The sequence below is a fragment of the Canis lupus genome, chromosome 1 (genome assembly GCF_011100685.1).
Source record: "Canis lupus familiaris isolate Mischka breed German Shepherd chromosome 1, alternate assembly UU_Cfam_GSD_1.0, whole genome shotgun sequence".
NCBI classification, from domain to species: Eukaryota; Metazoa; Chordata; class Mammalia; order Carnivora; family Canidae; genus Canis; species Canis lupus.
Window position 1 is genome coordinate 24609163 of NC_049222.1, and position 14712 is coordinate 24623874.

Below are 14712 nucleotides of genomic sequence, written 5' to 3' on the forward strand. Positions count from 1 at the left end.
TGAAATCAATGTGAAACTGCAAACGAAGTTGGCAACGTCAAATCTGATCTCACAGCTTGAGAAACTGGACAGTACCCAACAGGGGTACACGTTCCACCAGGAAGCACTTAGGGCTAACTAAGAATTAGACACAAATACTATTTTTTCCTTTCAATTTGTGTATTAGTTTTTAGACAAGGTCGTTAAAACATAAATACTAAATTCTTTAGACTGAACTACTTACTAAGTGGAACTGCGGGGTGTTTCTTCTGGCCTAGTGACACTGAAATAAAAAAAAAAAGAAAGAAATCATAAACACTAAAGGTACCAGGAACAGGATAAGCCTGGGAACCGACGGTTGACTTCTGAAATGCTTACTTCATAGTGGGAGCCTGAATTAGAAAGTGAAGAGAGTAGAGATAGCTTTGGACAAGAGGTCTGGAAACCTGGTCTGCAACTTACTATTGAGTCTCCTTCAAATGCTCATGGGCCTGTGTGTAAAATGGAAGGGATGGAGGAGTAAGAGCTATGGGGCAGGGACTTACTAGGTTGTTCCATGATCCCACTGTCCTTCCTACTACAGAGGACCTCAGGGCACTGGGTGATTCGTGTCCATGAGGCTCACAGCCATGGGGTCTCGAGGGCTCGGTGCCTGCGGCCCACAGCATGACCCCAGGTCCCAGGATGGAGGCCGGCATTGAGCTCCCTGCAGGGAGCCTGTGTGTCCCTCTGCCTGGGTCTCTCCCTCTTTCTGTGTCTCTGCCTCTCTCTGTGTCTGTGTCTCCCTCTGCCTGTGTCTCTGCCTCTCTGTCTCCGTTGACCTGTGTCTCTGTGTCTCCCTCTGTGTCTCTGAGTCTCCGTCTGCCTGTCTCTGCCTGTCTGTGTCTCCCTCTGCCTGTATCTCTGCCTCTCTGTCTCCGTCTGTGTCTCTGTGTCTCCCTCTGCCTGTGTCTACCTGTCTCTGCGTGTCCCTCTGTGTCTCTGTCTCTGTGTCTCCGTCTGCCTGTCTCTGTCTCTCTGTGTCTCCCTCTGCCTGTGTCTCTGTCTCTCTGTCTCTGTCCCTCTCTGTGTCTACCTGTGTCTCTGTGTCTCTGCGTGTCCCTCTGCCTCTCGGTCTCCATCTACCTGTGTCTCTGCCTCTCTCATGAATGAATAAAATCTTAAGAAAAAAAAAAAAAAAAAAGCTTCACCCTAGACAGCAGTTTTAAGGCGTGAGGCTGTGTTATCGGAACCAAACGTAGAAGGGGGAGCCCGGAGCCCGAAGCCTGGGGAGATTCAGCAAATTCATGACCGGAACGTTACGGGGCTCCGGGCGGGAAGCGGCGGGCAGCGGGGGGCCCCGGGGATCGCAGCTGCGGGCCCGGGCGCAGGCGGCGAGGGCGACGCCACCAGCCGGGGAGAGCGGGGTCGGAGGAGCGCGCGAGGCGGAGGCGCCGTCTCCGGGAGCCGCGGCCGCAGCGACCCGAGCGGCCCGGGCTCCGCGACGCCCCGCGGCCCAGGGCGACCCCGTTGGGCCGAGCGGACGGCCGCCCGGAGCACCCCGAGGTCACGGGCCCGGCCTCGCGGGGCTGCACCTGCGCCGCCCCTCCCCCCCGCCGCCCGCCGCCCCCGGGCCCCGCCGCCCCCCGCCCGCCCCGGCCCGCCCCGTCCGCGTGCGAGGCCCGTCGCGAGAGTGAGGGGCCCCGGGGCCGCGGCGGCCGCGGGGCGGCTGGAAACAAAGAGCGGCCGTAGCGCCGGGCGCCGCACTCACTCACCCACGCAGGCGGCCACGGCTCTGTTTGCGGAAGCGGCCGGCCGCGCCGCGCGCGTGCTGTGACGCCACTTCCGGGGCGGGGTCGGCGCCGGGACGCCGCGGTCGCCGGCCGGTGGAGCGAGCGCCGCGCGAGCCTCGCGCCGGAACTACGAGTCCCGTGGTGCCGCGCGCGGGGCCTGGCGAGGGCGCGCGGTGCCGCATGGGCCGCCGCACGCACGCCGTTGGTGGGCGCGGCGGGAGGGCGGGCGGCCGCGGAGGCCGGGGAGGGCCGGCGAGGGGTGGCCCCGTGGCTTCCGGCGCCCTGACCCGCGCTCGACCGGGTCACTGTCCCGGTGACTCCGCCGCGGCTTCGGAGACCTGCCTTTCGGCCCGTGCGGCAGGACGGGACCCGGCGGGGCGTCAGCCTCCTGAGAGGTAGCCTGGGCCCCGGAGCGCCGACAGCTGCGGGAGGGGTCAGGCACCTGCCCGCGGGGCGCGCCCCCGCCGCCCCCGCCCCCGCCCCCCCTCCCCGGCCGGGGTCCGCCACGCGCGCCCCGCAGCCCCCGCCCTCGTCTGACCGAGCGGGGCCTGGGGGACTGGAGCCGGCTCCGGTCCGGGCCTCCCTCCGCTCTGCTCTCCGTCGGAGCACGGCTGCCGAGGGGCCGGGGAGCCGCGCCGTGGAGTCGTCCTCGAAGGCGGCGGGCCCTGGCTCGTCCCTGCGGCCTCCGGGGATGCCGGGGGATGCCGGGGGATGCCGGGGGATGCCGGGCACGGCCCGCGGGGACGGGACGGACCGCCTGACTCCGCACGTCCGCAGGCCTCCCGGGTCTCCCGGATCTCCGGGGTCTCCCAGGTCTCCTAGATCTCTCGGGGTCTCCCAAATCTCTTGGATCTCCCAGTCTCTTGGATCTCCCAGTTCGCCCTGATCTCCCAGGTCTCTCAGGTCTCCCAGATCTCCTAGGTCTCCTAGATCTCTCAGATCTCCCGGGATCTCCCTGATCTCCTAGATCTCCCGGGGTCTCCCAGGTCTCCTAGATCTCCCGGGTCTCCCAGATCTCCCAGATCTCCTAGATCTCCCAGGTCTCCTAGATCTCCCAGGTCGCCCAGATCTCCCAGGTCTCTCAGGTCTCCCAGATCTCCTAGGTCTCCTAGATCTCTCAGATCTCCCGGGGTCTCCCAGGTCTCCTAGATCTCCCGGGTCTCCCAGATCTCCCAGATCTCCTAGATCTCAGGTCTCCTGGGGTCTCCCAGGTCTCCCAGATCTCTTGGATCTCCCAGGTCTCCTAGATCTCCCAGGTCACGGAGGTCTCCCAGGTCTCCTAGATCTCCCAGGTCGCCCAGATCTCCTAGGTCTCTCAGGTCTCCCAGATCTCCAGATCTCTCAGGTCTCCCAGATCTCCTGGTCTCCTAGATCTCTCAGATCTGCCGGGATCTCCTAGATTTCCCAGGTCTCCCAGGTCTCCTAGGTCTCCCAGGTCTCCCAGATCTCTTGGATCTCCCAGGTCTCCTAGATCTCCCAGGTCACCGAGGTCTCCCAGGTCTCCCAGATCTCCCAGGTCGCCCAGAACTCCTAGGTCTCTCAGGTCTCCCAGATCTCCTAGATCTCTCAGATCTCCCGGGATCTCCCAGGTCTCCTAGATCTCCCAGATCTCCTAGATCTCTCAGGTCTCCCAGATCTCCTAGATCTCTCAGATCTCCTGGGATCTCCCAGGTCTCCTAGATCTCCCAGATCTCCTAGATCTCTCAGGTCTCCCAGATCTCCTAGATCTCCCAGATCTAGATTTTTCAGGTCTCCCAGATGTAGATCTCCCAGGTCTTCCAGATCTAGATCTCTCAGTTCTCCCAGGTCCCCCAGATCTCCTAGATCTCTCAGGTTTCCCAGTTTTCCCAGATCTCCCAGGTCTTCCAGATCTCCCAGGTCTCCTAGGTCTCCCAGGGCTCCGCTACAGCCCAAGGCACCCCTGTCCTGAAAGTCGGAAGCTCCCTGGCTCAGGTCTTCCCTCCTGAGACGTCGGGTCAAAACTCCCTGTGAACTGGGGCTCTTGATGCATGTGTGTTTTAACGCTGTTTGGCCTGAGCGCGTCTGCACCTTGAGGGCATAAAAGCAGTGTGATTAGATTTGCGGTTCACCTTGAATCCTTTCCCAGATCGATCCCCCGAGAAGCAGTCTTGAAGACGTGATCTCCTGGCCTACTTGCCCGGAGGTAGTTAGGTAATGGGACTTGGCGTTGGAGGCGGCCAGGTTTGCGGCGGGTACTTTACAGTGGAGCCCCGTCTGCACGGTGGGCATCAGCGTTGCTGCGTGGTTGGCCCGCGGTGAGCCAGCCATTCCTGGACCAGGACGAGGCCTATTTTTAACAAATGAGGACGAGCTCTCGGTTTCAGATGCCTGCACTTGGATTCTTTATTATGTGCGTGAGCGGTGTTGAGAGTGTCCGTTCTTGAGGATGGACAACTATGAAAGTATAGGCCCTAGGACTGGTGTGCTGTGTACATACCCACCCCTTAGAACGAGGCGAGGACAGCCCATGTTGCTGGTTCTGATGCTCAAGTTCCTAGAGATAAGTGCTGTTGTAATTTTAGGGAAAATGAATCTAACTTTGACTTCTAAAGACATTTTTTCATTAGATTAAAAGCCTCTTAACTATGAGTTTGCACAAACTCCACCATGAATATATGTCTTGCATGGGATATATAGAGATCGTGTTTTATGATTTTTATCAATCTTCACTGAAAATCATCATGCAAATTGAGTGGAGAATAGGAGAACTCTTGAATGCAGTGGTAAGGAAGGAGTGAATGGCCAGATAAAAATGCTTTAAAACTACTGTTGGTGTTATTTTCCCCCATTATTGCCTGAGTAATATCTGGTTTTCTGAAAGTTGCATTAAAATAATAGTTAATATTTTGGTAGCTTCTATGTGCCAGACTAAGTTCTATACATATTTGAACTGATTTAGTTCTTAGTAATCCAGGGGGGGGGGGGGGGGGGTAGGTTTTTTTTTTTTTTTTTTTTTTTTTCAAATGAGGCTTGAGTAATCTGGCCAAAGTCATGCAGCTGGGTTATATATATAATTGCATGGGTTATTATATTTAGAGAAAAAATAACTCAATGTTATCTCACTAGAATATGAGCTGCAACAAGGCAAAGATCATCATTTTGTTCAGTGATTTAACCTGAGTGCTTTGAATAGTGCCTGGCATAGCTGGGTGCTTATTGATTGAATGAGTTGCCAAGAAAAGCTTTAAAAAAAAATTTTTTTTTTAAGGGACATATAGGGTTTATTTCAATCCATGTATAAGATTTCTTTTTGTACTACTTTGGTTATTTGGCTCATTACTCACCCTGCCTGCTTTGGATTCTCCTGGTTTGGATTGTATTTTTGTCAGTAACAGAAAATGGAGTAGTAACTTGCAAGTTCTCTAGTTAAAGTAAAGGTAAGCAACAGATTCAGTAGATACCGTGCCTCCTTTTAAGTCCTTAGTTTCCAAAGGGACAGCACACAGAAGTATAATCTTAAAGTGTAATTTCTGTTATGCAGTTGGAGATCACATTTTTGAAGCATAAAAATTTTTTAAATGTAGGTAGAGTCTTGCAGCTTCCTAAGCACAGTGTCCTTGGAGGTGGGAGAGAGGTGGCTTATGGAGGGTTTGTTTCTCCAAGCTTGCGGAGGGACTGTTGTGCCAGTCCATTCAGCAGAGTGGTCCTGCTTAAATTTTATTGCCTTTTTGGAGCACATAAGATATTCTTGTTCTGAATGTTTTTGGTATAGTTGAAAGTAAGATTTGGTTGAGAAATCTAATTTCATTTTGTGTGATTGGTTAGTTTTATATGTCAACTTGAGTATGCTGAACTATCCATTTAATCAAACACTAATCTAGGTGTTGTGGTGGTATTTTAACATGTGGTCAACATCTGTAATCAACTGACTTTAAGTAAAGGATTGTACCCTCAATAATGTGAGTGGGCCTCGTCCGATCAATCGAAGGCCTGAATTTTAAACTGAGGGGTCTCAAGAAGAAAAACTTCTTCCTCAAGACTACAGCATTGATTTCTGCCAGTTTCTAATCTGCAAATATGCCCTACACATTTCAGAGTTGCTGGCCCCCATAATTTTGTGAGCCAATTCCTTAAAATAAATCTGTATTTACTTAGGTGAATAATCTAATAATAGATTTCTAATACTTAGAAATAAATATCCATTCACCAAATATAAATAAACCTAAAGACAGATAGATAGAGATATATTTATGTATTATTTCCTGTTGGTTTTGTATCCCTGGAGAAACTTGTCTGATTCAGAATTTGGCACTGAGAGTGGTTCTAGAGGAACAGATTCTTAAAGATGAGTTTTTTGAATTGGCTGTGGTGTTCTTGGAATTGGTTCCCTAATCAGGTTAGATGTAAAGGCACTAAGGACTATTTCCAGTGGTAACAAGGGCACTGGTAGCCCATGATGTGATGTGGCAATAGAGACATACAGAGCGCAGAACATTACCATCTTAAGGTTCTGGATGGGATGATCACATATTTGATGACTTAAAACATTTTTGGTCAAATTAACAAGTATGAGACTGGCTGTTGACTGCTGGCTGCTAACTGTGCTGGCGAAAGAGGAAAGAAAAAGATGAGCTCAGGTCTTCAGATTCGCAGCTCAAGCTCTGTGTAAATAACCTGAAAGTTTTTATGTCTGCCCTAAAGAAACTCATCTCCTGTAGATGCAGAGCTGAGACTGCTGGAAACCAAGCCTAGAGTCTTATCCTGCAAAATGGCTCAATTACAATGTAAAATGAATTCCCCATCTAACAGAGTACCTGGTATTAAAATGAGGGCATTGATTGAGAAGGAATGCAATCTTCAAATTTGGAATGGGGGTACTGAACCCCTAAATTTCAATCCATTGTCTTTGCCAGTAAAAGCAGCCTTTCCACTCCTTTTTGAGAATTGAACCCTGCTTTGTGTGAGGTACCTGTAATGGCCTTCATGAGGTATTTGCCTTGCAAGATAGCTGGTTCTCCTTAGGAACTACCCTACTACACTTCCCTGCTGCTAGACTCAAGTCCTAGGAAGCCCTCAAAAAGAAGCTACAAAGTGTATCCCATGAGGAGGTGTGTTGCACTCTAAAAACCACATTAATATTATACACATAGGATTCTGGGGAATTTTTCTGGGATTGGATATTAAAGTGTGGGATAATGATAGAAGGAACATAAAGTTGGACCAGGCCAAATTTATTGATATAGGGACCACTAAGCTAAGATTCTGGATTCACTGTTACAGCTTGAGAGAGTTAAGAAGGGCTTCTGACAGTTTAGTTGGCTAAAACATGGACCAAAAGGGGACCCATGCTACATGAAGTTAAAATACCAGACTTGCCTTGTATACTAGAGGAAGGAATCCAGAGGCCTAGGGAGATTGGAATGGTAGAGTGGCTTTACCATGTAAGACCAATTTACCCATTCTGGGAGGGTCTGGATGAGATACCTTTCACCCTGACAGTGAGAAAAAAATTTATGAGGGGAGCCCCATCATCCATGAAGAACTTTGTGATTGCTCTTCTCTGTGGGTCAGAAATTACAGCAGAAACTGCTGCCACTGAACTAAGGATCCTTAAGTACAGTGAGGATAGTAGGAAATTGAGTAGATAACACAGAGAGACCTGTTTTCTTAATGACATATCTTACATGCTGAAGGAAAGAAGCCAGAGGAGAGGGTGGTTGAAGTACAGGAAGGAGAAAAATACAAGGAAAATATGATTGAGCAGAGTCTTGGAAAAGACAGGAGGAGGTTAGATCTAGAACACAGAGGGAGGATTCAGTTTCTTTTCTGAGGAAGGAGTTAAGGGATTCTGAGTTGGGTGTGGACGCAGGTAACTTTGGAAGGGGGAAGGCTGAAGGTGAGAAAATTTACTCCTAATGACTTAGGCTCATTTTTAAAGGGAAGGGGGGGGGTATATCTTCGTCTGTCTTGTGGGGCCATTAAGTAGTAAACATAAGTGAATTAAATTGGATGTTAGAAGATAAGTGCTATGAAAAAAGAAACAATAAGATAGGGAAGATTGGAATGTTGGTAAGGGAAGGGAGGATTGGGGTGGCGTTTTAATTTTAAATTGGATAGTCAGGGCATGCCTCATGGAATGGATGCTGTTTGAAAACAGACTCAGGGAGTGAAAGAATTAGCCAGAATCCTGAGAAAGACTGTTCCAAGCAGAGGGAACAGCCAGTGCAGAATTCTTACAGTACCCCCTTTAACATGTGGGAAGAGCTGCGAGGGGGCGGGGGCAGTGTGGCTGGAGCAGAGTGAGGAGAAGAAAGAGTAAGGGATGTGATGTATTCAGAGAAGAAAAGGGAGGAAATTACGTGAGGCACCGTAGATGATTGTAAGGGCTTAGGCTCTGGCTCTAAGAGATTGGAGAGTTCTAAACACGAGAAATATGCTTCAGTGTGTCTTATATTTTACTGTGGGCTGAAAATAAAGTATAAGAGGTTTGAAGAGATTGAGAAAGTTGTGCAACGGTCAGTGAAAGGAAAGGGAGAGGAAGCAGATTGGATCAGGAACCAGTGTGAGTTGTCATATAACATTCAGAGCCTTTCTGAAAGGTGAGGTACCCTGAGTGTATGGTGGGTACTAGTTTACTCAGTTGCGTGATTTTTGTTACTGCTCAGTTGTAAGATGCTTGTGGGAAAAATAGTTGCTCTAGCTCAAGATTAGATTTTGTGGGCTGGTATTTACAGATGGACAAAGTAGTAGTTCAAGGCATGCACCCTAGAATTGAGGCTGGTTAAAGACTTCTGAGTGAAACTAGGAAAAGCTATTAGATTTGAAAGAAAAATGGGAGGTAGGGTGGTGTAAGGCCCTGGAGCTAGAGTCCAGAGAATAAGGGAGGGAAGGCTGTAAGTAGAAGAGGCTGCAGAAAGTGGGATCGTGTGTTTCAGAACTTCAGTTGTGGAGAAATACCAGATGGTTTCCAGGAGGAATGCATTGCTAAGGAAGCTGGGATTTTGCATGGATCAGCCAAATGGAAGAATGATAAAAGTTTAGATGAAGGAAGAATATGACTTTGTTTGGCCAGGTCTATAGATGAGAAGATAAGGAAAACTAGGACTAATTATTGTTATAGCATACTTAATGCTAGAAACTTATCATTTTCTCTCATTTCATCGTCATAAATACCATAGGATAAAGGTTTAGTTAAAACCCCACTTAGGGCAGCCCGGGTGGCACACCAGTTTAGCGCCGCCTTCAGCCAGGGCCTGATCCTAGAGACCCGGGATCGAGTCCGGCGTCGGGCTCCCTGCATGGAGCCTGCTTCTCCTTCTGTGTCTCTGCCTCTCTCTCTCTCTCTCTTTCTGTCTCTTGTGAATGAGTAAATAAAATCTTAAAAAAAAAAAAAAAAACCCACTTAGGGATAAGGAAAAAAGCTAAGTAAAATGATGCCAGAAAGGGCTGGAACTCAAATCTTTCTGACTGCAAAGCCTGCATTTCTCCCAGTGCAATAGAATAACATCAGCCAGACCCAAAAAAGAAGGGAATGGAAATAGAATCATGAGATTCTGGACCAGTGCTACCATTACAAATCACTGTGGCTTGCCTTATGAAATTTAGGTCCTCTGAAAGACAAAAAAAAAAAAAAAAAAAATTGTGTAAATGAATATATTTAATTTATTTATTTATAGTAAATTTGTAAAAATCATTGATTTTTATACAAATGATACATTTGACATTTCAGACTGTTCCAAAAATCAGTGAATTATTAATGAAATTTTTTGAGAATTCACTAAGGGGCATAATTTGACCTTTCTTGAAGACTAAGAATTTAGCAATGGCTCCTTCATTATCACAGCTTGTATATGTTGCCCAGTTCTTGTATTAGAAAGCTCAAAAGCGGAATAGATTGAAGGAGGTGGATTATATAATAGAAATTAAGTTGAAGGCATCAAATTCATTAAGGCGTAGGAAAATAACAGCCCAGAAAATACTACAAAGAAACTTGCATACATCTACTTTTTTAAGCATCCGTCAAGGTGTGATTAAGACAGATTGAAATGAATAAATTAGAATATTAATCTGTTGAAAAAAATTGGATTTCTCCCATTTGGTGGTAATTGAGAGAGTTTGCATAACTAAGGGTAATTCTTTTCTTCGTTTATTCCTTTTATGTTTCAGCCTAATGAGTTTTACAATTGATCTCCTCCTCATATCTGTGATTCAGTTTAAAGCTATGTTAAATATTAGTTGTATTTGGCAAGACCACAGTGTACTTTTTTAAAAAGTTAATGAATTTTATTTTTTAGAGAAGTTTAGGTTTATAGAAACATAGAACAGAGATAGTACCGAGAATTCCCATATTTTCCACCCCTACTCCCACAGAGTTTACACTATTATTATTATTATTTTTTTAACTCTGCTGTTAACATCTTGTAGCAGTGGGGTACATTTGTTAGGATTGAAGTCCTGATATTGATACATTATTAACTAGAGTCCATAGCTTACATTAAGATTCACTCTTTGTATCCTGTAGTTAGTTCTCTGGGTTTTGGGAAATGTATAATGACATTTATCTGCAATTACAGGATCATATAGAATGTTTTGCTGCCCTAAAAATTTAGGCCCCATGCTCCACTTGATCATCTCTTCCCTCCCCCTACCCTGCAGCCTCTGGAAACCACTGCTAGTTTTACTGTCTCTATAGATTTTTCACTTCCAAAATGTCATATAGTTAGAATTATGCAGTAGATATCCTTTTCAGACTGACTTCTTTCACTTAGCAATATGATTCCCTCCAGGTCTCTTCATGGTTTCATAGCTCATTTATTTTGATCACTAAATAATATTCCTTTGTATGGTAATACCTCAGTTTGCTTATCCATTCACCTATTCAAAGACTTCTTGGTTGTTTCCAGTTTGGGGCAATTATGGATGAAGCTGCTATAAACATTTGTGCGCAGGTTTTTGTGTGGACTTTTCAGCTTATTTGGGTAAGTACTTATAGGACTGCTATTGCTGAAGCTTGTGTTTAGCTTTCCTTGGAAACTGCCAAACTGTCTTCCACATTGCCTGTAATACCGTTTTTCATTCCCACTAACAATGAATGAGAGTTCCTTTTCCAGATCCCCACCAACATTTGGTGTGTGTTAGTGTTTTGGGTACCAGTTATTCTAATAGGTGCATAATGGTATCTCATTATTGTTTTAATTTGCAACTCCCTAGTGACAAATGATGTTGAACATCCTCTTTTTAATTGAGGTGTAATCAACATACAACATCATATTATTTTCAAGTGTACAACCTAACAATTCAATATTTGCACATATTGCAAAATGAACACCACGGTAAGTCTGTTTAATATCCATCACCACGTAAGTTTTTCTCCCCAACCTCTGGCAACTACCAGTCTGTTCTCTGAGTTCAGATTTCTTTTTTTTTTTTTTTTTCTTTAAGATTCCACATATAAGTGAGATGACATAGATTTATCTTTCTCTGACGTTTCATTTAGTGTAATGCTGTAAAGGTCCATCCATGCTGTTGCAAATGGCAGACTTTTATTCTTTTTATGGCTGAATAATATTCCATTGTATTTATATACTGTTTTTTTTCATCCATTCATGGACACTTAGGTTGGTTCTAATATCTTGGCTATTGTAAATAATGCTGCAATGAACATGCAGGAGTATATATCTTTTTGAGTTAGTGGTTTTGTTTTTTGTTTTGTTTTTTTTTCCTTTGGATAAATACCCAGAAATGGACTTGTTGGATCACATGATAGTTCTGTTTTTTGAGGAACTTCCATACTGTTTTCCATTGTGGCTACACCAATGCATAGTACTTTTCTCCTCATTCTCACCAACATTTGTTTCTTTTTCCTTTTTTTTTTTTTTTTTTTTTAAATAATAGGTATTCTAACAGGTGTGGGGTGATACAGCATCTTTTCAGATGTTTATTTGCTATGTGTATATCTTCTTTAATGAGATGTCTGTTCATATCTTTAGCCATTTTGTAATTGAATTTTCTTATAAGATATTGAGTTTAAAGAATTTTTTTAATATTTTAGATACAAGTCTCTTATCTGATATATGTTTGGCGAATATTTTCTCCCCGTATGTGGCTTTCATTAGAGCAGTTTTTAATTTTAATAAAGTCCAACTTACCTTTTTTTTTTTTTTTGATGGATCCTGCTTTTGGTGGTGTATCTAACAAGTCCTTTATTCTATGTTTTCTTCTAGAAGTTTTATAGTTTTATAGTTTGCATTTTACATTTAAATCTATGATGCATTTTTATTTTTTTTTTTAAAGATTTATTTATTTATGATAGACCTAGAGAGAGAGAGAGAGAGAGAGGCAGAGACACAGGAGGAGGGAGAAGCAGGCTCCATGCCGGGAGCCCGACGTGGGACTCGATCCCGGGACTCCAGGATCACACCCTGGGCCAAAGGCAGGCGCTAAACCGCTGAGCCACCCAGGAATCCCCTATGATGCATTTTTAACTTAAATTTTTGGAAAGGTTTAAGATCTATGTTTATGTTCATTTTTTTTTTTCTGTGTGGACATCTGGTTGCAGTATTGTTGGAAAACTTCTTTCTTTGTTGAATTGCTCTTGTGCCTTTGTCTAGGATCAGTTGATTATATTTTTGTACATCTCTTTCTGGACCCTGTTCTATTTGATCTGTGTGACTTTGCGTTCTCCAGTGCTACACTGTCTTGGTTATGGTTATTATAAAGTTTTAAAATTGAGTGAGTAATGTATCAATTTTTTTTTTTTTTTGTCTTCTCGCGATAGCTAGGAATTGCAGTATAGTGTTGAGTAAGAGTGGTCAGAGGAAGGACATCCATGCTTTGCTCCTAGTAGTAGGAGGAAAGTGCCCAGTCTCTTTTCCATGAAGTACCACATTAGCTGTGAGTTTGGCGTAGATGTTCTTTATCAGATTGAGGAACTTCCCCTGTACTATTAGTTTGCTCAGAGTTTAAAAAAAAATCATGAATGGGTATTGGATTTTTGTCAAGTGGTTTTGCTGTATCAATCCATACAATCACATGATCATAGGATTTTTCTTTAGCTTGATGATATGCATTATATTGAGTTTTAATTATTCAATCATTCTTTAGTTTCTAGACTAATCCCACTTGGTTTGGTGTATTAAACATTGATGGATTGGATTTGCTAATATTTTGTTGAAGACTTACATATATGTTCATGAGAGAGATTGGTTTATAGTTTTCTTAAGCAGAGAGCTTCATCCAGTTTTGGTCATAGGCTAATGCTAGCCTCACAAAATGGGTTAGAAGCCTTTCTTCTTCAATTTTCTGGAAGAGATTGTGGAGAACTGACATTATTTCTGCCATAGATGTTTAACAGAATTCACTAATAAAACACCTGGGCCTGGTCGGTCTTTCTTTCTTTTTTTTTTTTTTTTTTTAGCTTAATTCTTATTGATTCAATTTCTTTGAAAGATATAGATAGGGCTATTTAGGTCATATTTTTCTTCCTGTATGAGTTTTGGTAGTTAATATTTTTCAAGGACTTGTTCCATTACAGCTAAGTTACCATACTGGTGGGCACAAAGTTGTTTACAGTATTCCTTATCGCTTTTTAAATGGCTGTGGGTCAGTACTCCTGTTTCATTTCTTATATTACTAATTTGTGTTTTCTCTCTGGGTAAACCTAGCTAGAGATTTACAAATTTAATCGGTATTTTTCAGAGCCAGATTTTGGTTTTGTTACATTTTCTATTGTTTTCCTTTTCAATTTCATTGATTATTGCTATGATGATGGTGTGGTGATGACGATGTCTGCTTGCTTTAGGTTTATATTGCTCTTCTCTTTCTAGTTTCCTAGAATGAAAGCTTAGCTTATTGAGTTTAGATCATTTTTCTTTTCTGATATATGCCTTAAGTGCTATTAATTTCTCCACAATAATTGCTTTACTGCATCCCACAAATTTCAATAAGTTGCATTTCCATTTTTAATTCAAAATATTTTAAAATTTATTTTAAGGTTTCTTTGACCTATGTATGAATTATTTAATTTCCAGGGGATTTTCCAGCTATCTTTCTGTTAGTGATTTCTAGTTTAATTCCATTATGGTCTGAGAACATATTTTGCATGATTTTTATTCTTTTAAATATGTTAAGGTTATTTTATGCCACAGAATGCGGTCTGTTTTGTTGAACTCTCCATGTAATAAGCTTGAGTAGAATGTATATTCTGCTCTTGTTGGAGTATTTTATAAATGTCAATTAGATCAAGTTGATTAATAGTGTTTAGTTCAACTATATCCTTAATGATTTTCTGACTGCTTGGCCTATCAAGTACTAACAGGGGGTGTTGGAAGTTTCCAGTTATAATAGTGGTAATGTCTATTTCTCCTTTCAGTTCTGTCAATTTTTGCCCTGCACTTTAATCTTCTTTTATCAGATTTACACATATTTAGGATTGTTATGTTTTCCTAATATTACCACTATATTATTTATTATGAAATACCTCTCATTTTGATAAACAAGGAATTTCTAAAGTCTGCTTTGTCTGAAATTAATATAACTATTCCATCTTTCTAAAAAAAATCAATATTAATGTGTTTTTTCTCCATCCTTTGATTTGTAACTTAATCTGAGTCTTTATAAAGTAAGTGATTTTTAGACAAAATGCAGTTAGTTTTAAAAAAAAGACATCTCTGACAATTTGTCTTTTAATTGGCTTAATAATCTACCATGTTGGTAAATGTTTTTTATTCATTGCTATTTGTTCTTTGTTTTTCCCTTTTTCTGCCTTCTGTGATTTTACCTGAGAATTTTATATGATTCTATTTTATCTCCTCTTTCAGTGTATCAATTACACTTTTTTGTGTGGAATATTTTGTTTGAAGGAGAGTGAGAGCATGAGCCCGGGGGGGGGGGGGGGGGGGGGGGGCAGGGTTTGCGAGGGAAAGGGAGAGGGGAAAGAAAGTCTAAAGGTAGTCTAAAGGTCATTGAGATCACCACCCAAGGTGAAACCCAAGAGTCAGAT

At 43.7% G+C, this 14712-nt stretch overlaps 2 protein-coding genes across 4 annotated transcripts in view; one reads left to right on the forward strand and one right to left on the reverse strand.

Moving 5' to 3' along the window:
* Positions 1 to 1818, reverse strand: part of RNMT (RNA guanine-7 methyltransferase) — a 34145-nt gene extending 32327 nt beyond the window's left edge. Inside the window, exons 1-2 of one of the 3 annotated variants that reach the window (XM_038526000.1) lie at positions 1734 to 1818; positions 224 to 262 (exon numbers count right to left, since the gene is read on the reverse strand). The gene's annotated coding sequence lies outside the window, so the exon portion shown is untranslated. Of the gene's footprint in view, positions 1 to 223; positions 263 to 524; positions 729 to 1169; positions 1357 to 1733 lie in introns of those variants that run through there. The other 2 variants (XM_038525999.1, XM_038526001.1) reach the window with 2 other exon arrangements.
* Positions 1819 to 1969: 151 nt separating this feature from the next.
* FAM210A (family with sequence similarity 210 member A) overlaps positions 1970 to 14712 on the forward strand; it is a 29915-nt gene continuing 17172 nt past the window's right edge. Inside the window, exon 1 of the mRNA XM_038526002.1 lies at positions 1970 to 2146. The gene's annotated coding sequence lies outside the window, so the exon portion shown is untranslated. The remainder of the gene's footprint in view (positions 2147 to 14712) is intronic.